The sequence below is a fragment of the Sciurus carolinensis genome, chromosome X, assembly GCF_902686445.1.
Source record: "Sciurus carolinensis chromosome X, mSciCar1.2, whole genome shotgun sequence".
Classification (NCBI taxonomy): domain Eukaryota; kingdom Metazoa; phylum Chordata; class Mammalia; order Rodentia; family Sciuridae; genus Sciurus; species Sciurus carolinensis.
The window spans coordinates 14,365,069-14,389,424 of NC_062232.1; positions in this window are offsets into that span (position 1 = coordinate 14,365,069).

Genomic DNA, 24,356 nt, shown 5'->3' on the forward strand with positions numbered 1-24,356 from the left:
TTTTGTTTCCAGGAGGAATCCATGAAGTCCTGACCGTGCAATATTAAATCTTTTTTTTTTTTTTTTTTTTTGTGGTGCTGGGGATTGAACCCAGGGTCTCGTGCATGCAAGGCAAGCACTCTACCAACTGAGCTATATCCCCAACCCTGCAATATTAAATCTTTCTCTTGCTTTTCCTATCTCTTAGGGCACATTTCAGAGGGCAAATCTGGACAGATATACCCCTATATATCCTCCAGTTTGCCTTATGTATCCATTTTCCTCTGGAAGAAGGTACTTGCAAGTAACCTGTTTCTCCTAAAAACTTCTCCCACTAACTTTAGCATCCGTTGGTGAATCTTGCATGAAACAAATATCACTGAGATGCTATTTCCCTCATTGTTTCTTCATTAATTCACCAAATTTTTCCAGAGGGAAGAGCTGTATCTTCTTCCCCATTTCTTTACTTATTCAATTATTATTTAACTCAACATAGGCTCATAGATAGTTGTCTTAGTCTTTGGGTTATAAAACAATGCTATTATTATTTATTTTGTTGCCAGATTGTCATAACTTTGGTCATTAGGAGATTTTCAGTTTGGCTCCTGTGTCCCTATCCTTTTCTGAGCACTTCCTTACTTTCATCTTGGACATTACTCTTTTTTTGTTTGTCTGTTTTAATTTCATGTAAGTATATGTCTTATTTTAAATCCCTACCACCACCCACCACCACTCGCACTTTTCAAAAACAATTTGACCTTTTTTTTTTTTTTTTTTTGGTACTACGGATTAAACTCAGGTGCACTTAACCACTGAGTCACATCTCCACCCAGCCCTTTTTATATTTGATTTTGTTGAGCTGCTTAGGGCCTCGCTAAGTTGCTGAGGCTGGCTTTGCACTTGTGATTCTCCTGCCTCAGCCTCCCGAGCTGCTGCGATTACAGGCATACACCACCATGCCTGGCTACCATTTGTACATTTTTAGCTAATTAACCAATCAGGGATCTACTGTATTAAGTAATAGTTCATTTTATTTGTATTAAGTTTCTTTTCTCAAGTTGTAGCAGTTAGTCTACCTAGGTCTAGTGTTTTGGAACTTGGTGGAAAAAAATGCCTGTTGACCTAAATTTTCTTAAAATATTTTTGGTATGCCTATTGTTCCTTTACTTCCTTGGTCTCATCTGTAGTTACGGCATTTTTGGCTGTTAAGTATCAGAAACCACAAATTCTACTGGCTTAAACCATAAGGAAATACACTGTTTCAGGGAACAGGAAGACCAGATACACAGTGCAAAGATTCTGGTCCCTTTTTGCTGTTATACTTTCAGCTCTGTCCTCAGTCTGGTTTCCTTCATAGTTATGTGCTAACTGTCAGGAACAACGAAGGCAACATACTACCTTAGTTGTGTCATCAAGAGGGAGGAGAAAGGACAAGTTGGAGGGAGACTCTTCTCCTACTGTGAGTAAATATCCTTCTTTTCAGTCCACTGGTGGCATGATCACCTCTGGACCAATTACAGCTGCCAGAGGAATGCTAGACACTGATTGGCATAAGCCTGGGTTCAAGAACCAATTGCTATCAAGGGGAATGTGATTATTATGATCGATGAGGACCAGTGGTTCTCAAATGTAAGCCTACATCAGAATTACCAGGAACACTTCTTCAAATACAGATTGGTGGGTCCCAACCCCAGAATTTCTGACTCAGTAATCATAAGTTGGGTCTAAGAATTTACATTTCTGATTATGCACTTCTAAAAAGTTCCTGAGTGATGCTGATGTTGTTAGCTTGGGAACCATATTGAAACCTACTGGGGTAGAACCATCAAACCAACTCTGCAGCTGAGGATGGGATCAGTATACCCTGAGTCACATGGGCTATATGGAGAAGAGGTAAAAGGTGGAACGAAAGTTGGGGTAGGAGAGGAATGGATTCAGGTTAGACCATTGCTATGGTCCAAATATTTGTGTCTCCTTAAAATTCTAATGTTGAAATTTAATTCCAAATGAGATGGTATTAAGAGGTGAGGCCTTTATGAACTGATTAGATCACAAGAGCAGAGCCCTCATGAATGGGATCAGTGCCCTTATTTAAAGACCCCCAGAGAGCTCCCTATCTCTTCCACCATGTGATGACCAGAAAACAGGATCTGGCTAGACCCTAAATCTGCTGGTGCCTCAAACTTGAACTTTCCAGCCTTCAAAACTTTAATATGTATGTAAACTACCTAGAAGTCTTGTTAAAAATGCAGATTCTCCACTATTTGACCCAGTTATCCCACTTTTTGGCATATACCCATAGGACTTAAAATCAGCATACTACAATGACGCGGCCACATCAATGTTTATAGCAACTCAATTCACAATAGCTAAGCTGTGGAACCAACTTAGGTGCCCTTCAACAGATGAATGAATAAAGAAAATGTGGGACATATACACAACAGACTATTACTCAGCCATAAAGAAGAATGAAATTATGGCATTTGCTGGTAAATGGATGGAACGGGAGACTATCATGCTAAGTGAAATAAGTCAATTCCCAAAAACCAAAGGCTGAATGTTCTCTCTGATATGGATGGTGACTCACAATAGGCGGCAGGGGGTGGGGGATAGAGGTTCACCAGATTGGATGGGGGAGGAAGAGTGGGGGGAAAATAAGAGGGATGGGAAGGGGAAAGACAGTAGAATGAATTGGACATCACTTTCCTATGTTCATATATGAATACAAAACCACTGAAACTCCACATCATGTACAACCACAAGAATGGGAAATTATACTCCATGTATGTATGATATGTCAAAATACACTCCACTGTCATGCATAACTAAAAAAGAATAATTTTAAAAATGCAAATTCTCTCAGAAGTTCTGGGGTGGGGCCTGAAATTTTGCATTTCTGCCAAGCAATGCTGATACACCTCACTCTGACAGAGAAAGTACTTACTACACTGCCCTTTCCCTGGATCAGACGTTCACTCCCCACAGCCAGTTAACTGTCTTCTCTCAATTGAAAATGGTTGCACTGACCTCCTAGATCACCCACAGCATTCCCTCTCATCTGAAGTATCCAGCCCAGAGTCCTTGGCTTGGCATTCAGAACCCTTTGGGAATCTGGCCTCAATCTGGTCCCCTATGTGCATCCTCAATTCCAGTCAGAATTCCCCAACACTCTGCTTGAAATATGCCAGAATGTGTCTAGCCTATTCCCCTTGCTTTATCTTTTCATTTGCTGTATTTCCTATCTACAATGTCCTTCTCCATCCTTTTTGCCTCTTTGAATCCTATATGTCTCTCAAAGGCAAGCTCAAAATCTGCTTTTTCAAATCCTCCTCTGTCCTGTCCTCTATTGATTCTACCCTAAGTGCCAACCTAGAATGCCAGGCAACATCATAGTCCTTCCATCCCTGGAATACCCGAAGTCCTCATTGTCTGCACCATTCATTAAGCACCAATGATTCATGACCTTGGAAGTTAGGTTCAAGTTGTAGTTTCTGTCTTCAATTAGAACATAAGTGCCTCAAGAGCAAGCCCTGCTGCTTCCTTTTCTTCCCTATAGTGTTCACACATATATTAGAGTAGACATTTTTGACAAATAAAATTAGACTAGGTTGCTGTAACTACCATAAAATTCAATGACTTGACTTCATAAAAGCATATTTCTCCTCACGTGAACTCCGAGGTAGGACAAGATATCCTTCCCTATCTTAAAGATAAGCCAGCAGGAACACATATTCCCAAGATGGCTGAGAAGGGAAGAGAAGAGAAGCACTTGGGTTTCAGATATCTTGGCCCACAGTGACACATTATCACTTCTGCTTACAGTTGATTGGCCAGACCTAATCCCACATCTCCAACTTAACTGCAAGGAAGCCTGGGAAGCGTGGGAAACACACAAAATATTGGATACCCACTATATCATAGTAGTTATAGTCATCATTCGTTCATGGATAGTTTGAGTCTCTTTCTCAAGACCTAGTTCAGCTGTAATAGATCTTTCTTGAGGATGGATCACCAAGACCACACTGGATTCCAGTGACATATGCCCTGAACACCTCATTTATACTTTGAAACGCCTTTCCTTGCTACTCTCAGCTGGTGCTTTCTACTCTTCCTGCTTTATTTTTTTCCTAGCATTGATAGCCATCTAACATAGGTTACTTCCTTGCTTTGTTCATTATTCATCTCTAGAAAAGACAGAAGGTAAGTTCCATGAGGGCTAGGCTTTTAGTAAAAACTACTTTTGTTGCTGCTGTGTCTCTAATGCCTAGACCTAGGCACATAGTTGGTACTAAATAAATAACTGATTAATGAATGAATCTGTGGATGATGGATTTATATAAGAAAAGGCAGTGGGTTTTTCTTGTTGTTGTTGTTTTGTTTTGTTTTGCTTTTTAACCAAGTGCCTTCTTGGACAGCATCAGCCTTGCTTGAGTAGATGAATCAAAGGAAAAGTAGATGTTGACTACTAAAAGTTTATACTCTCTAAAATTGATAATGCCAGCAACTTCCTTGGATAGCTTGTTTTTTCTTTAATGATGCCCATCTGTACACTCAAGAGAAAGAGAAGGAGAGACTAAAAGAAATCTTCAGAAATATTTGTGCCAGGGCCTCTCCTCTCTTAGGTTTGCCTCTGGATGGACCACATCCCCAGGGATAGGCTGGGCAAATCATCAGAAAGCAGGCTACTAAATAGAGTTTCCAGGGACACTCTGAGATACTGCTGCTCTTTCCCTCCACCTGAAAAAGAAAGTTCAAAAACTCAAGTTATTCTCCAAATCACCAGGTTAGGTGCCCAGTTTCCCTCTGGAGAATCACTGCCCTGGCAAGAACAACAATAAAATCCCTTTCTTGCAACTGGTGAGGTGAGACTCTTAGGAATAACTTTAGTCCCCTGCTTTTGGTTTCATCCTCTGGTTCCCTCACTCCACAAAGTGAAATGTGATAGTAGCATAATTTCTGTAGCTTTTCTAAGAAATTCCTCTTTACTGGCACATAAAAAGGACTCTCCTGGATTCCTGCCATTGGCCATGGAGCTTTAACACATTGTTGTTGGCTCAGCTGGGGAGCCAAGATGAGTAAAATATTCTCTAAACTCCTGTGGAAACACACAGCAAGTGTTTCCAACCATACTGTATTATTTGACCCAAAATATTTTTCCCCCTCCTATTTGCCAATCCATGTGTTACTTCCCTCAAAATTCCAAGTGGACCTCCTTTTCCCAAGCCCCACAGCCCTTGAATTACTAAGAGGGTCTGGGCCCACCACTAATTTCTGACCTTCAGCAAGTTAACTCCCTTTTCGGGGCCTCTAGTTTCACATCTCATGGAAAGGATGTACCAGAACAGTGTTTCTCAAACTTTAATGTGGATCAAAATCCTCTGGAGGAAAAGGATTGAGGGGGAGGGAGGAGGGATGGGAAAAGGGAGCAGCAGTGAAAGGAAAATGACCAAATTAAGCTATGTATATGAATATACCATAGTGAATTGCACCTTTATGTAAACCTAAAAAGTACCAATTTAAAAAAATTATAAATAAATAGAAGGAAGACCAGTAAATAGAGGAAGGGGAATGGGGGGAGATAGAAGGGGAGGGAAAGAAGAAGTATTGAGGACTAAAGTGGAGCAAATTATATTCCAGCATGTATAATTATGTCAAAATGAATCCCAATATTATATATGGCTATAATGCACTAATAAAAACATTTTTTTAATAAAAAGAAAAAATCAACTGGAGGACTTTTTAAAATCGAGTTCTGGGCCCCACCTCTAGTCTAATTCAGTAAATTTAGGACAGGACTAGAAGGTTTTCATCTCTAATATGTTTCCAGGTGAGTCTGAGGCTGCTGGTTTCAGGGGCCACATTGAGAGCCATTGTATTAGATGACCTCAGAGGTTCTTATAACTTGTGCATTCAGAGTCTATGATCAGTTTGAGTTAGGGCTTTTTGGGTATAGGTGACAGAAACTTGACTCAAACCAGTTTAAGTAAGAAAGGGAATTTTTTCAGCTCATACATGGGAAGAACAGAGGTAGAGTGGATTTTGAGTTCAAATTATGTTATTAGATTTCTTTCTCTCTCTCTCCTACCCTTCTCTTTCTTTCTCTCAGCAGCTGATCCCAATTTCCTTCTAGAGAAAGGTTTGTTCCATGCTAAGCAGCAGGAGGCATGGTTACAGACACTGACAACTTATATCAGCCCCATGGCAATCCCAGAGAAGACAGATAACTCCTGCTCCCTGTTTTGGTGTATATTAATCCCAGGGACAGAATGGAGTATGGAGTATTCATATTTCCTATGCTGAGGTCACATACTTCCTCTGGAACATGATGGGTAGCACTTTCTCAGATTGTAACCTCTATATCTGTCTTGTTTATTACCATATTGTCAAGACCTAGTACCTTGCACATAGCAGGGGCTTAACAAATGTTGTGCTGACTGAATAGCTGAACCATTTTATGAATAGTGTATTTTTCTTGGTGAATCCAGATATCTTCAAAATTGGTGATCCTTTGCATTCCAGGGGCAGATGTGAATTTTCTTTCCTTGTTTTCTTTTTCTTTTTTCCTCTTCCTAGTAAAGACTTAGAGGCATTATGCTAAAACTTAGCATATCTACCACCCCTTACATTCTTTTGGGTTTATGAGGCTCATTCTGATCCTGTCTCTGGAAACACAGTCATACATTTTTTTCCTCAAAATAATGTAAGTTAGTTTTAAGTTAGATCCTCTTTAGTCTTTTTTAGTGAGTGTCTTATAGGCTTTTGTGAGTTGATAATTTAATAAGGTTTATATTATAGTTTTTTTTTCCAACAAACATAAACATGACTCCCCGCACCCATCAACTGGTTTTACAGTGGCTTCTTTTTAGAATATTTGCCAAATCAGGGGACCTGGGTTCTTTATCACAAATACTGACTCTTTGGGGGCCTCCATTTCCTTGGGGTTCAATTCCTGGTACCAAAAACAATTTTTTTCTTTCAATATTTCCATCCCTGTCCTTAATTTTTTTCTAGACTCAGTATTAATATTTTATTCTTTGGACTATCCTTTTACTAAAATAAAAATTTCCTTCCAAAATAACTTACTAAAGATATAAAATACAAATGTTTTTATTATAAGAGAAAAAGCCTATAACCAATTTTTATTTTGTCTTTTAAAAAATTTTGGTAAAATAAATAGAATCTATTTCTGCATTTCTTTAGTGCCCTGCACAGCTAACTGTACAATTCTTTTTAAGTTTAGAAAAGGAAAAATGTATTTCACCTAACTAGGATTGTTATTCAAAAACCACCATGTTTAGTATCTTCTCTTTAGAAGGAGAGTTCATTCAGATAGTAATAGCATTGTTACTAATTTTTTAGGATTTGTCATACCTGCACTTTGAAGATAACTATGTGCACGTGAAATTTGACAAAGAATCCATTAACATTGTGACAAGAAAGGAACTGATTTTTGTGTCTTTTGGACTTAGGGTTCATATTATCAAACAGATTCAGAAATCAACACAACTCTGAACTACAAGATCATTGAACATAGCATTTGTCACCTGAGACCTCACCCATTTTCATTTTACTGATAGTTATTTTCTGATTCTTCTAACAGTTTGTTTTTCTTTTATTTGGTTTTTGCCTAGAGGATTGTCAATTTTTTAATTGACCCTGAATTTTCAGACACACACCTTTCCTTTCCCAGTCTTGAGGTTCATCCAGCAAGAGCAATTAGAGTCTGAGATGTATAACTCTGGTTGTCCTGTGGGAAGAAGAGAAGCCCTATACTTTTTGTACTAGTGTAAACTCTCTGCTATATTTTGGAACATTCAAAGTCCTTGACCCCATCATGAAGATCTAAAAGTGTTGCTATTTAGTAATCTCAGTCCAAATAGCAAGCTGATATCAGTTCCTGTGTCCCTACCTCTGAGGAAGGGAGCCTTGATCAGCACTTGTGAGAATAAATGAGAAAAGTCACCAACTAAGGAGACTACTACTTTGGTCTCCTTTTTGAGGGCAGAAGTTCTTTTGGCATTTGCTTATGAATGTTAAGGATATGCCTTGTCCTTAGTAAACAGAATTACAATGTCTGATCTTCTGACTTCTTGCTTCTACTAGTGTGGTTCTAGAACCAGGATAGGCACAACTCACTGGGTACTGGTTGAAAATGTAGAATCTCAAGCCCCACTCCAGTCCTACAGCATCAAAATCAGTACTTTAATAAGATTCCCCAAACGATTTGTATATGCATTAAGATGCAAAAAAGGCTGTTCTAGATAATTCACAATATCATTCTATTCCATATTTTCCAAAAACTGGTTTAAGAGAGTATTGACACCTTATCCTGAATTTTTTTCTCCCTTCAAAACAAAATTTTAATTAAAACTCCCAAACTTTAATGTTTTCCATTTTCCCTCATTTTGGGGCAATACTCTTCCCTACATTATTCTCTTGATTTTCTCATTTTTAGTCATACATTTTATTCATCATTCCAGAAAGTGATTTTGTGAAACAAGAGGACGTAAGACTGTTCCTCAGAGTCCCCAGGGACTATGTGTAAAACCATCGGTTACACCCCTTATGAGGCAACTAACTGCTCATTGTCAATGTGCAGTTCTTTTGTGTACTCAAGGATGGCTTCAGCACAAAGAAAATATTATTCAGAGGCTAATTCTGTTCTTGGAAATATATTTGATTCAAATTAAATTAACAAATTTAAAAACAGATCTTTCTTAAACTTTTAAGTTGAACTTACAAATGTTATTATTTTCCTTATGAATACAGTTGCATTTTATCAAAATTTTATAGGGACTCTTATGATTAATTAATTTTTTCAATACTTTAAATGAAATATATACCTTATACATATTTTATTTTCTAAGTGCATCTGTCATTTCCTAACAAAACTTCCTTAAGAACATCACTGGAGTAGGACTTGGTGGCCCACACAGAGTAGCTGGGGCTACTTGGGAGGCTGAAGCAGTTCGAGGCCAGCCTGGGCAATTTAGCAAGACCCTGTCTCAAAATAAAAAATTACAAGGGTTGGGGTTCAATCCCTGGTTAAAAAAAATAATAATAAAGAAAGAAAGAAGGAAATCACTGATTCTAATAAATTAAATTTCTAAATAAGTTCTTTCAAATGTTCTAATATTGTTGACAAGCGTGGTAAACTGGTTGTTACAGCCTAAATCAATTACTCACATACACATTTTAAATTAGAAGCATAAGGTTAAACTATTTGACAATCAAATAATCAAATTTATCTCAGACATTGCAAGTAATACACACTGAGAATTCCCACACCTAACACAAAAATATGAATACTATCAGTTTGACATATTGCTGTCTATACTTAGTTAACTGTAGATGTTCTTAGGGGAAAAGCAGTGGTTCTCAGTAGAGGGTGGCTTCGCCACTCAGGCCACATTTGGCAATGTCTGGAGATCTTTCTAGTTGCAACTGAGGTGGGGAAGGAGTGCTCCTGGCCTCTGGTGGGTAGAAGCCAGGGTTGCTGCTAAACATTCTACAGTGTGGAGATGTAGGGGAGGAGGAAAATTTCCCCTCCACCAGAGTCTATTCACTGAAATAAACTTGGCAATGATTAAATAGGAGAAAAGGTAGAAAAATACATTAATGTGCAAAGGGAGAAAAATCACAACATGGGAAAATTTCAGAACTGTGATTACCCACTAGCTCAACAGTACTTAAAAACTTATATACCCCTTTTTCTATAGGGGAAGGGGAGAAGGGGGATTGTAGACAATTTTTAGGGCAGTGGTAAATTATTTTTAGGGGAACTCCCTGAGCTTGGAGAACACACAATGGCCAGGGTCAAAATCTGTTTGACCTGCAGAACTGACAATGATTTGTAAATGATTCTCTTTGGAATAATGAATGGGACCAAAGTAGAAGACAATGGTGTGTGACAAAAGTCTGTCCAGATGTATTGACAGACTTTAGTATCTCCTCCTGTGATAGGAATTTAGTTAAAATTCTGGGAAGGGAACAGAGGTAACTGTTAGCTGCTTAAGGACTTTAAGCAGACAAGATTTCAGAGGAAAGCCTCTTTCAGCATTTTCTGCTCCCTATGTCCTTTAATTTTTAAAAATCAGCATACCAGGGTGCCATATTTGGGTGTGACTTCTTTGGAGGATAGCCTCCACAACAGTAGAGAGCATAATTAGCACCAAGGCAGAGAAACCCTGGATTAAATCTACTATTTAAGGACATATGTGCAAGCTATTTGGGTGTCCTTTTTCAAGTGAACCTTGGGGTCACCTCCTCAACTGAGATTTTGTCAGAATGTGAGATCTACAGCATCCAGAATGATCTTTTCTCAAACCAAGCTGCCTTAAAATGCCCCAACCCTACCCTCCAACCCACACATTTTTTACAGTGGCTACTCAATGGGCAACTCCAAGTTCAGATTCTATAAATGAGGCGAGTTTTTGCTCTGAGTACTCTGAGAAAGTTCTACTTAAGACATATACTTTTGTAACTTCTTTCACATTTTCATCTGATAAAGGTCAAATGAAAATCCAGGACTCTTCAGCCCAAGTTACTTCCCCATTGGATTGGATTCATCTAATCTGTTTATTACTTCACTCTGTTATAAAATCTTATCCTATCTATCTTAGAGGTCTTAAACACTTAAATTCTTCCTATTGGATTCTGTGTATTAGTCAGATTTTCTCTGGCTAAATGGTCAAGTTCTGAAATCACTCTAATGGCAATTATGATAATGAATATATATATATTATATATATAAGCAAATAAGTAAAATTATGCTATAATGAAGAGTTTAATATTATTATACATAATATGTAATATGTAATACATATTATATGTACATGAGTAATATATATGATATTACATATCATATATACATGCCTACCATGTGCCAGGCACTGATGTTTTACATTTAATATTGCTCTAGACATAAAAATTGTGGCTTAAAGTGCTGATAGACTTTTGTTAATTTCTCTCTCTATGCCCTCTGACTGATCAAAGTTGTCTACCTGTTCATATAGCAAGTATTTATTGAGTACCTATTATGTGTCAGATATTAAGGGAGGTGCTCAGGATGAGGAAGTGAGCAGGATATATGTATTCCCCACCCTCACTGAAAGTATATTAAAAGACTGTTTTTAAGAATTAAATGAGATAATACATGCTAACCCTTTATACCTCGTTAATCACCTGAATTATAAACATACCGGCATACTTGTGGAGGCTTCAGTGGTTTCAAGTAAGAAAACTTTGCATCTCCAGGATGTAAAATCAGCTTAGGGTTGAATTCTAGAAAGTTTCAATTCTTTGTTCTTTATAACAAATATCACAAAGCAGCTAGGGTAGACACAGCCTACCCTAAAAGAGGCCCTGCCATCTTCAGACCATGGCTTTCATGAGTGCCCTAAGGTCCAACAGTCAACCAGCAGATGGTAGGGGGATGAAGGGAGGAATGTGAATGAGTAGTTTTTATGGGCCACACCTGGATGGTGCCCTTCACTTTTGCTTGCCTTTCATTGTCTAGGCTAGAGCTCAGTCATATGGCCATATCTAACTGCAGGAAGGCTGGGAAATTGCAGTCCACCAAGGTTCCCAATGGGAGAGGATCTAGTTTTAGTGACCAGCTATCCACACTCTAATGTACCCATTCATGCATGACTAATTAATTATAGTAGACAGGGTCATACAAAAACCCTGGACTGTGCATCTTGAATCTTGATAGTCGATATATTTTGTACTCCAAATCTTAAGACTTACATTTAAATAAAAGGATAAAATGTATGTTAGTTAATTTCTTAGGACCATTCTCTTTACCTCTTAGAGCCGCAGTTTTTTCACCTATGGAAAAAAAAAGTGAAATAATAAAGATTAGAACATAAAGTAATAAAATAGAAAATAAAAAAATAGAGAAGAGAGAACAACCGATAAAATCAAAAAAGTTGGTTCCTTGATAAAATCAACAATTTGACAAACCTTTAGCTACACTGACCAAGAAGAGAGAGGGCGAGAGAGGGAGACAAAAAATAATCTAATAATTAAAATCAGAAAGGAAAGAGGCAATGTTACTACCAACCCTAACAAAATAAAAAAATATATAGGAATACTATAAACAACTTTATGCCAACATGGACACATTCCTAGAAAGACACAAACCAATGTAATGAACTCAAGAAGAAATGGAAAATCTGATAATACTTAAAACAAATATGTAATCAAAACTAACCACAAGGGTTTGGGGTTGTGGCTCAGGGGTACAGTGCTTGCTTGGCACGTATGAGGCACTGGGTTTGAGTCTCAGCACCACATATAAATAAATAAATAAAAATAATAAAGGTCTATTGACAACTAAAAAAATATTTAAGAAAACAAAACAAACAAAAAACACTAACCACAAAGAAACAGTAGTGTAGCCCAGACCTAATGGCTTCATGGGTGAATTCTACCAAATGTTAGTTCTTCATAAACTCTTTCGAAAAGTAAAAGAGGATCAGACTAAGACATCATAAGGAAAGAAAATCATAGACCATTATTTCTCATAAATGGAGATTTTAAAAAATCCACAATGAAATACTAGCAAACTGAATCCATCAACATATTCAAAGGATTATATACCTTGCCCAGGTGGAATTTATCCCAGGAATGCAAAGTCGGTCTAACATGGAAAAATAAGTCACTATAATATACTATATTAAGAAACACATAAACATACATAGTCATCTCAATAGATGAAGAAAAAGCATATGAAAAAAATTAACACCCTTTCCTGATAAAAAATAATAATAAATTAGAAATAGAAGGGAACTTTCTCAATCTGATAAAAAGCAGCTATGAACCAGGCATGGTGGCACATGCCTGTAATTCCAGTGGCTCAGGAGGCTGAAGTAGGAGGATCCGAGTTCAAAGCCAACCTGAGCAAAAGCGGGGCGCTAAGCAACTCAGTAATACCCTGTCTCTAAATAAAATACAAAATAGGGCTGGGGATATGGCTCAGTGATCAAGTGCCCCTGAGTTCAATCCCTGGTACCCCATCCCCTAAAAAAAAGTATCTTTGAGAAATGCATAGCTAATGGTAAAAGATGGAATGCTTTCCCCTAAAATCAGGAACAAGAAAAGAAAGTCTCTCTCATATTTCAATTAAATATGTACTGGAGGTTCTAGCCAGGAAAATTAGGCAAGAAGGAGAAATAAAAGGCAGCCAGGTAAGAAAAGATGAAGTAAAACAATTTCTATTCACAAATAGCATGACCTTGCATATAGAAAAATCTCAAGAAATACTTTTAAACATCACTAGATTTTTCAAAAAGGTTGTAGTATAAAAGATTAATATGCAGAAATCCATTATAATTCTACATGCTTGCAATGAGCAATCAGAAAATGAAATTAATGAATTACATTTATAGTAGCATCAAACAGAATAAAATGCTCAGAAATAAAATTAATGCAAGAAATGTAAAACAAGCTGGGCATGTTGGCACACACCTGTAATCCCAGCAGTTCTGGAGATGTGGTTCAGTGGTTAAGCATCCCTGGGTTCAATCCCCAGTACCAAAATAAAAAAAAAAAAAAAAGAAGAAGAAGAAACGTAAAACTTATACTCTCAAAACTATAAAACATTGTTGGAAGAAATTCAAGGATTAAATAAATGAACAGATAATCATGTTTGTGGATTGGAAGAATTAATATTATTAAGATGGCAATAGTCCCAAAGCTGGCCTACGGATTCAAGTGTAGTCCCTACCAAAATCTAGGCTGGCATCTTTTTTAAAAAATATAGAAATTAACAAGATGATCCTAAGATTCATTTGGGAATGAAAGGGATCCAGAATAGCCAAAAACAATCTTAAAAAAGAACAAATTTGTACTAAAACCAAGCAATTTCAAAACTTACTGCAAAATTATATTAACAGTGTGCTACTGGCATAAGGACAGATATATAAATTAATGGAAAAGAAGTAGGAGTCTAGAAATAAACTCATATATATGGTCAATTGATTTTTAGCAAAAGTGCCAAACAATTCAAAAGGCAAGAATTGTCTTTTCAACAAAGGTGTTTGGGGCAACTGGATATTAGCATGCAAAAGAATTAAGTTGGATTCTTACATTTTACCACATGCCAAAATTAGCCCCAAATGGATCAAAGGCCTACATATAATAGCTAAAACTATAAAAGTCTTAGAAGAAAACAGAGGCCTAAATCTTCCTGGTCTTAAATTAAACAATGGTTTCTTAGATGTGATACCAAAAACACAAGCAAAAACAACAAAATAATAGATACACTGGACTTCAACAAAATTGAAAATTATCGTACTTTAAATGATAGCCTCAAGAATAAGAAAAAATATATGCAAATCATATATCTGATAAGGGACTTGTATCTGGAAAATATAAAGAACTCAACTGATGAGTAGATAAATAAAATATAGTATGGCCATATAATTTGGCCACAAAAAGGAATGAAAGTGAGTCAAAAAGTAATCAAAATTATAAAGTCCCACACAAGATGTTTCCTTTTAGGTTGTTTCTATAGGATAGCAAAGCATTTGTCAGGTGTGTGAGTGTGTGTGTGTGTGTGTGTGTGTGTGTGTGTGTGTGTGTGAGAGAGAGAGAGAGAGAGAGAGAGAGAGAGAGAATTTATATACGATCAACATTTAGTTCATATGTTAAACTATCATACATTGAAACTCCAAAACTCTTGGAAGCAACTGCTTCAAATAAAATTATATTATTGCGAGACATACCTTTCAGATTTTCCCTGGTCTTCCAAAAGACAAATTATTTTTGACATTTCCATGTTTTCCTAGATATTTACTCAGGGCTAACATCTTGCATAAAAGGTGGAAAAGGGAAAAATACTAATGTCAAAGAGAGAAGATGGAAACAAAGAGGTAGATGGAGATAAAAAATTTTCCGTATTCCCCACTTTGGTCCTTTTTTCTCCATTCTCTTGGTGATTTTAGAAATAATATTGCCTTTTTTCTCGTTTTTTTCCTGCTTAAATGTTACCTTCATCTTTGTTATCTCTTTCATCAACTATCTTTGCATCGACCTCTGAGATGAATTACATCCTGGGATGGGCACGTAGAGTTCATTTGCCCTTTGATGGAGGCAGGAGTTAGGGCCAGCCCCAAACTGTGATTTTCTTAAGTTGGTGCATTATAATTACATAAAACCAAGGGATCCATAATGCTATATTCAAACATGTACATGACATAATTTGATCACTCTCATTCCCCAATACCTTCCCTTTCCCTCTCTTCCTTCCCCCCATTCATGCTCTCTACTGATCTCCCTTCTATTATTATTATTATTATTTTAATTAGTACATTACAATTATATATATAAATGGGATTTATTGTGATACATTCACACATGGACATAGCATAATTTGGTAGATTTTGTCCTCCAGTACTTCTCCATGTCCTCCCATCCTCCCTCCCTCACCATTCCCTTCCTCTACTCTATTGGTCTCCCTTCTAGTTTCATGAAATCCCCTTTTCAAATTCCTTTTTTCTCTTTCTCTCTCTAGCTTCTACACATGAGAGAAGACATTCAACCTTTGACTTTCTGAGTCTGGCTTATTTCACTTAGCATGATGTTCTCCAGTTCTATCTATTTACTAGCCAATGACATAATTTCATTCTTCTTTATGGCTCAGTAAACTCCATTGTGTATTCATACCACATTTTCTTTATCCACTCACCCATTGATGGACACCTAGGCTACAGTGCTGTAAACATTGGTATGCCTATATCACTATTGTACAGTGATTTTAATTCTTTTGGATAAATATCAAGGAGTGAGATACCTGGGTCATATGGTGGTTCCATCCCTAGTCTTTTGAAAAGTCTCCATACTGCTTTCCAAATGGTTGCACCAATTTATAGTCCTGTCAACAATGAATGAATGTACCTTTCCTGATATCCTCACCAGCAATTATTGTTATTTGTATTCTTAACTAATTATCTTATAGCCGCTACTTAATTTTTGGTAATGTTTCGGGTGTCATTCTTATTTATTTATTTAGTTAGTTAGTTAGTTAGTGGTGCTGGGGATTGAATCCAGGGCCTTGTGCATATAAGGCAAGCACTCTACCAATTGAGCTATATCCCCAGCCCATTATTTATATTCTTGATAACTGCCATTCTAATTGGAATGAAATGAAATCTCAGTGTAGTTTTGATTTGCATCTCTCTGATTGCTAGAGATACTGAACATTTTTTTTCATATTTTTGTTGACCATTTCAAGCTATGATATTAATAAAATATTTCTTTGCATCTTTGGATGCTTCCCTGTCAAGCTGTCCCTCTGGAAATGTATGCATCATTTCAACAAATATTCATTTACCTAGTGGGTACCAGCTACCGTGCTAGGTTCTGGGAATACAAATTGAGTGAGATTTCCTCTCAGACCTCAAGAAACTCATAGTTTCATGTAGAGCTGTCAAACTTTTTTTTTTTCATTATCACTGTTTGAAAGAGATTCATTATACTTTTTGTCCCTAAAGGATTTCCCCCCAAACTTTATCCAATGAAATTTGACATCCACAGCCACACTGTTTAATCTGTTTATGTATTTGTGGCCCTTTGAAGGTTCACCAACTCTTGTCATATCTAAGATATGGTTCCTCTCCCAGGACTAAATTTTGCCCCCTTGGGAACCTAGTGCTCCCATTGAGAATGCCTGGTTTACTGGAAGAGAATGATGTAAAGAAGATAACAAAATGATGTGACATTATCAAGGCAGAACAAAATGTATCAGATCTCAAAAAAAGGAGAGACCCTACATCTAAAACTATATAGATGGTAAGAGCCTGCACTGGGGGCTTTCAGGAGTAGAAAAGTCAATAAAACAAGATCTCTACCTCCTAAGAATCTACAGAAGAACAATTTATTTGTTTTCTTTCTTTCCTTCCTTCTCTCCTTCTTTTCTTCCTATATCCCTTTCCCTTCCCCTCCACAAGTTCTTTCTTTTTTTTTTTTTTTTTTTTGGTAGATGGACACAATACCTTTATTTTATTTATTTATTTATTTATTTATATGTCGTGCTGAGAATCGAACCCAGTGCCTTGTACATGCTAAGCAAGTGCTCTACCACTGAGCCACAACCCCAGCCCACAAATTCTTCATTAGTAACTAGTAAGTGCCAAGCACCGAATCTTTTTTAAAACTTTCCTTCTCTAGTTCAGTTTTGCTTCTTTCCTTCTACTCTCCTCAGATTCTAGCACTTTTTTAAAAATATTTTTTTAGATGTTGATAGATCTTTATTTTATTCTTTTATTTATATGTGGTGCTGAAAATCGAACCCAATGCCTCACACATGCCAGGCAAGCACTCTACCACTGAGCCACAACTCCAACCCCAGATTCTAGCACTTTTCTATTCTCTGCTAAAGTAATTTATTCAGGTACCTTTTCTCTACTGATGCTTAAATGATAAAAGATGAAAATGTTATCCTTCTGTCTGAGACCACTCATTATCTTTCTTTCTTGGGTATAGAATCTTAGTTTTCTTTTACATTTCAATGGAAGCAGTGACAAGACTACATTATCCAGCTTATCTTGCAGGCAGCGTTGACTAATGTGATGCAAAGAGAGGTTGTTGGATGGGGTGTCCAGGAAGCCTCTTTAAAGGGGATAGAAGTTGGAATGTTTCTTTTAACTTTCCTTCTTTCTTCTTTTCTGCTGGCTGGAGCACATATATGATGGACTGAGCTCCAGCAGCCATCTTGGAATGTGAGTGGAACTTGGAGACGGATGACCCATGCTTAGGATGATAAAGCAAAAAGACTAAAAGGGCCTGGTTTCTCGATGACCAGACTTCCCTACCAACATTGAACTACTTACTTCTGGACTAACTATACATGAGGGAAAAATAAATTCTTAGGTGTTTAAGCTATTGCTATTTTGGGTTTTCTGCTTTCTGCAACCAAATCTAATACGAATACCTTCCAGTGGTGGCATTTACATTTCAACAGACATCAAACGTTTAACCTAAAAGAATGAAACTTTGTCTCAAAGTATCAGGCAGAAACCAACTGGGAGGATTTTGAGGTCCTAGACCTTTATTGGAATTTAGAGATTCTTTTTGGAATGCAGCTTTCATATCTATGAAATTAGGAATCATGTTTTGTGATTATCTTCTGTCTTAGCAACTCCACAATGTTATTTGATCTATAAACAAAATGTAAAATGCTGTATTCCTAGGGAATTATTCATTTAAATGGTTAATCATTCATTTACATGGTTAAGTATAAACAAACCCTTTAAAATAAATGTATAAATGTTTAATTACCAGGTTGATTAGTTTTGATAAAAATCCTATACCTCCCTGAAAGTGTAATTCAGACTTGTGTTTAAGCATCCTTATAGCTCGCGTTTTTTGTTTGTTTGTTTTCTGGGCTTGTGTTAAGGAAATAAAAATCTGGAATTGGACTTTGATAAGCCACAATTATCTTAACATACACATGCCCACAGTAGAACATAATCCAGGAGGTAAATTGGTGCCTGGAGCGATGTAGCTCTAACAAAAAGCTATCTCTGCTTAGTCACACCACCATTTAAAAAAGTCAATCCTATCAACTTGGAAACTATATGTAAGAATTCCAGTGGCTAAGAAAATATGAATCATGAGGGTTGGGAAAAGGAAAATTGGATTACATTTATGTGATATTAAAAAACTATTATGTGTGTGGTTGTCTTACACATCTTTTGACACTGAGTTATGTCTAGGGATAGAGATCCCAGGACAAATATTTAAATATGGTTTTTGACTTAGCCTCTAAGAAATCAGGAGCCAGTGTGAAGCTGCAATTCTAGCCTGTATTTCTAATCTCTGCCCTCATTTCAAACACATGTTAATTTGCCTGAACACAAGGCTACTTATCCAACTATAAAATTATATCCTAAATATTCAAGTTTTCCAAAGAGTGCAATGAAGCCGCTGAACCCCTTGGGCTACCAATAAAGAAAGCCTTCTGCACACAGACTTTGGGAAAGTCATGAACAGCATCTTGCTGAAACTTGCCTGATCACATTTTCCAGTAATGCCCCCAAATGTTTATTTTGGTTTAAAGGGATAAAAATTGCTTGCTGGATACTATAATGTGTACTTGTGTCAAACTGAATACCAGCCCTTGAGACTTTCTTATTGCACATTCATGAATAAGAAGTAGTAATCCCATGGAAAGGATCAATATTCATGAATATGTATATATAGCTACAGCAGGTGGTTTCTATAACCAAGGGTGAAAACAATCAGTACCCCCCTGAAAAGCAGGTAACTTCATGTGTAAAATCAGCTTTTTATTTCAAATAAAATAAATTTTTAAAATTTTATTTCAAATAAAAGCAGGCAGACTTTTCAAAACAGATAAACAAAAATCTAGCATTTGGAAGAAGGCAGTAAGTATGGAAGTTGAGTGGACAGGCTCCATAGCAGATAGTTCTGAGATCAAATGTTATATTTGTCAGGATTCCAGCAAAAAAGAGAAGGCACACTCAGCTAAGATCCATGAAGACAACCGAATGAAGAGACCATTTGTGGAAGTTTGGGCTGGGTTAAGGGAATCAACAAGAGATGTCAGAGCTCCCAGAGACAGAAATGGTGGGAAGCTCTTGCTTCCCCTGGACCAAAAAGGGGAAGAGGAGGAAATAGTTATGAGCTCTCGGTTACAGCTAGAGCTATGGAGAAGGGTAACTGACTGAAGCTGTAGTTGTCAAGGGAGGCAGTTACTGCCATAACTATGTAAGTGGAACAGGGAGAGAGATGGGAAGAAAACTCTCTCTCCTCCCACTCTCCAATCTCCTGTAGTGATCAACATTAGCCAAAGTCAAACAGAATCCAGCGGGTAAGGAGGTCTGGAGTACAGAGCAGAGGCCCAGATGGGCCAAGAGTGGGTAAGAAGGGGGATTCAAACAGGGAATATCAGCATGCTGCCAAATGCAAAATGTGTAAATAGGGATAGAAAAAATACCTACCTCCAAAATTTGTCTTGTGGATTAAATAAGACAGTGCATGTATAATAGCACTATAACAGGCATAGAAGAAACATCCAATTCAAGTTAGCTAGCATTTTAATTGTATGGGCTATTGAAGACTCAGACATATTTGTTTCAAATTATGGCCAGTGTAGCAATCAGTGTTAAGATTTAGGACTTCTTGAACATGAGTCTTTTTTAAAATAAATTTTATTTGTTTTAGTTAGTTTATACATGGCAGTAGAATGCACTTTGACACATCATATATAATGGAGTATGATTTCTCATTCTTCTGGTTATACATGATGTAGAATCCCACCAGTTGTATAGTTATATATGTACACAGGGTAATAATGTCTGATTCATTCTACTATCCTTCCTATCCCTATGCTCCCACCCCTCCCTTCAATCCCCTCTACCTAATCTAGAGTTGAACCTGAGTCTTAAAGCTGGCTTACTCAGATGCCTTTTCAAACTATCTTTTTCCATTAATTATATGACTTTATATGCCTAACATAGCAAGTGATGTAGCAGACAGCAACTTCATCTCACTGTAGTTTGTTCACTCGCAAGATCTATTTGCAAAATAAAGCACAAACCAAAGAATGTAGAGGAACTACTCTTTCCCACTTTGGAAAAAGAATATGTTAAAAGTCCAATTCAAAAAATTCCAAATCAGCAGCTCTCTTTTGATTTGCAAGTATACTCATAAAACATTTGCATTCTAGATTCTTCAGCTCCCCAAATTCTTTCCCACCTGCCTATGTGGCCTAAAATTCTTCTATAAAGGAACGAAGCTTTTCCTTCTGCAGCTGAAGTCAGGATGTAACTTAGGAAAAGCATATTGGTCAAGGGTTCTCATGCTTCCTAGGGAGCAAGTTTTGTAAGAGGTAGACAGGGAGAGAGCAGCCTTCTTCTACCCAGACCCTGCTGAGACCAAAGAAGAAGAGTAGGCAAAAGAAGTGGGAGTGTCCCACACCAGCCGTGCCATAGAAGGATGGTCCCCAGGCCTGGGCTGAATTAAAAGAGGTGTAACTTGAGGCAATCTGAGATGGCACAGCCAGCTGCAGGGGAGAACTGGAACAGTTCTTGACCAAAGCCAAGGTTGGAGCTGGGAAGTCAATTTCATGTGTGCCAACCAAAAGGTGAGGCCAGGACAGAAAACTGGTATGGAATGTTAGTTGTGCCTGGGGGTGATGATCAAAATATTTAACAAGAAGTTTAATAATACAGAGATGTAAATATAGAAATACAGCATATGTAGATGGAGATAGAGACATATTTGGGTATATGGTACATATTATATGGTAATTAAAAATTAAATGTATAATATTCCTTTTTTTTTTGGTACTGGGGATTATACCCAGGGGTGCTTTACCACTGAGTTACGTTCCCCAGCCTCTTTTCTTTTTTATTTTGGGACAGGGTCTCCCTAAGTTGCTTAGGGCCTCTCTAAGTTGCTGAGGCTGGCCTCGATCTTGCAATCCTCCTGCCTCAACCTCCAGTCTCTAGGATTATAGGCATGCACCTCTGTGCCCATCTAGAATTTCTTTTCTTTTCCTAACTAAACTCTGTATGTTTATATATCAAAAACTTTTTAAAATCATTTATCAAATAGTTCTGGTAATTTAAAGTTATTTGTTGGTTTTTAAAAAAGCTTGGTGTGGCCTTTGATTTGACATTAGTTATTACTACCAAATAGCCCTGAGTGAGCAATGATTTGAAACAGGAAATAACAGCAAATTCTTCTAGCCACATTGGCTGGAGAAGTAGCTCAGTGGTCTAGGCTTCGATCCCCAGCACTACAAACAAAAACCAAGCAAACAAACTGCTAATGATACCATTAGCTGGATTGTCATTAGGTAGCTTGTAGTCTCAATTTGTAGATAATTTGTCTTAATATCACATTGTTTATAGTACTTATGCCTCTTTCAGCTCTGCTGAACTTAGAACATAGACATTTGAAGACTTTTCAGATCTTATTCTGCTTGAGAATTTTGTATATTCACCATCTCTTTTGTTGGCATGACATTAAATCTCTAAAATCATTTATTAGAGTTTTATTTAAAATTAGTTATCCTTGTTTAAAATTATTTTGTTTGCCTTCAATCCAAAGGGGTTCGCAAACATCATTTGGTCAAATTTCTGGCGTCAATTTATGTTTCGTTCTCGCCTTTGTCAGTAAATAGAAAATCCATTTGTACATAATTTTTAAGGCACATGGATAGTATTTCTTCTTGAAATCAATATTTATTTAATTTCAAAGGTTAAACCCCAATTCTTTATAATATCTTCCTCCCTCTTATACTTTGATTTATTTTGTTTTATGCAATTAATACCTTTGTTCATCTAACAAATCTATCAGCTTTAACATAGAAACATTCCTTTGAAAGCTGAAGAAAGTATTGACATCTCAGTTAGACTATCATTGATTTAAGTCAAATCTCTTAAAAATATTACATTTTCTGAATAGTTAATTACATTTTATAATTTCTTTTAAAGTGACTATACAAGGCTTAATATTTTTATACTTTAAGCCTTATAGATTATCTCAGGAGATCATAATATTTTTCCTATTTTTATTACCTTGATTTCCAGATTTTTAGATGATCTATCTATCTACCTACCTATCATTTTTCAGTGCTAGGAATGGAACCCAGGTCCTATGCATGGTAAGTACATGCTCTACCCTGAGCTATATACCCTCAGTCCCTTTAGATGTTTACTCAATTCTTTCCAATTGCTATTTTTGTATGGTAGTATATTGTAAAATTTATTAAGGAAGGATTTTGTAAGGTTTTAACTCAAGGGTTGTTAAACTTTTCTGTGGTAGGCCAGAAGGAAAATATTTTGGACTTAGCAGGACACATGGCATCTATAGTAACTATTCAATCTTGCTGTTGTAGTGAGAGGGCAGTCACAGACAAACTAGAAATGAATGGATGTGTCTGTGTGCCAATGAAACTTTATTTATGGACTCTGGGATTTGAATGTTATATAATTTTTGTGTGTCACAAAATATTTTTCTTCTTTAGTTTACAGGCCAAACAAAAATAGGTAGTGGGCCAGATTTAGCCCATGTCCCCAGGGAACAATCTCTGTTCTGATTTATGTTTTTAATGCATCATCCAAAAAGAATTGAGTGTAATGGCTAATTCCAAATTAAAACATCCAGAGCCAGGCTATGGTGTACATTTGTAATCCCAGCAACTCAGGAGGCTGAGGCAGGAGGATCACAAATTTGAGGCCAGCCTCAGCAACTGAGCAAGGCCCTAAGCAATTGAATGAGAACCTGTCTCAAAATAAAAAATAAAAAAAGAGGACTGGGGTTGTGGCTCAGTGGTACAGCAGTTTCTTAGCATATGTGAGGCACTGGGTCTGATTCTCAGCATCACGTATAAATAAGTAAATAAAAAGTAAAGGTCCAGGGCTGGGGCTGTAGCTCAGTGGTAGAGCACTTGCCTCCCATGTGTGAGGCACTGAGTTTGGTCCTCAGCACCACATTAAAAAAAAAAAGTAAAAACGAAGTAAAGGTCCATCAACAATAAAAATATTTTTTTTTTTAATTTTTAATTTTTTTTTTTTTTTGCGGTGCTGGGGATTGAACCCAGGGCCTTAAGTGCTTACGAGGCAAGCACTCTACCAACTGAGCTATATCCCCAGCCCAAAAATATTTTTAAAAAATAAAAAGAGGAGTGGGCCTGTAGCCCAGTGGTAAAGCACCCCTGAGTTTAAACCCCAGTATGGCCACCAAAAAATACGGAAAATTTCCTAAAATTTTGATTAAAGTTCCATTTGTTTGATCAGGTAATGAGGTTTTCCTGAAAATATTTATCATTTAAATTATTTTTCTCAAGCACAAAAAATAATTTACTCCTTTCAGTTCTATATATCAACAAAAACATTAAACTTATTCAGTCTTGCATTTCATAATTTAGGTAAGTTGTTAAAATACTTTGATGTTATAAGGGATGGAAATGCTAATTACTCTGATTTACTCAATGCAAATTGTATATATGTATCAAATTACCATTGCTATGCCTCATAAATATGTAAAAATATTATGTGCCAACTAAAAATTTTAAAAGTACTTGCACATGAAATAGTTTGAGCACTTTTAATAATTATTGGAATTTCAATCTTCTTGTTTCAGATGCTTTTCTAATAAAATTGCTTTCTTAGTTCACTAGATAAGTTTTGCAATAAGGATAACCTTAAATCTAGATTACATTGATATGTTTGTCAATATTACTTTTTCTTCAAGGTTCTCATACAAATTCTTTTCTGAAAAAGCTTGGTTATGCTTAACTACACAATTTTTAAAATTCTGGTGTGTTTTCTAAATGCTCTTTGCATTTTGGTGTCTTGATCAAATTGGGGGCACTGTTTTACTATTTCTAAAACTTT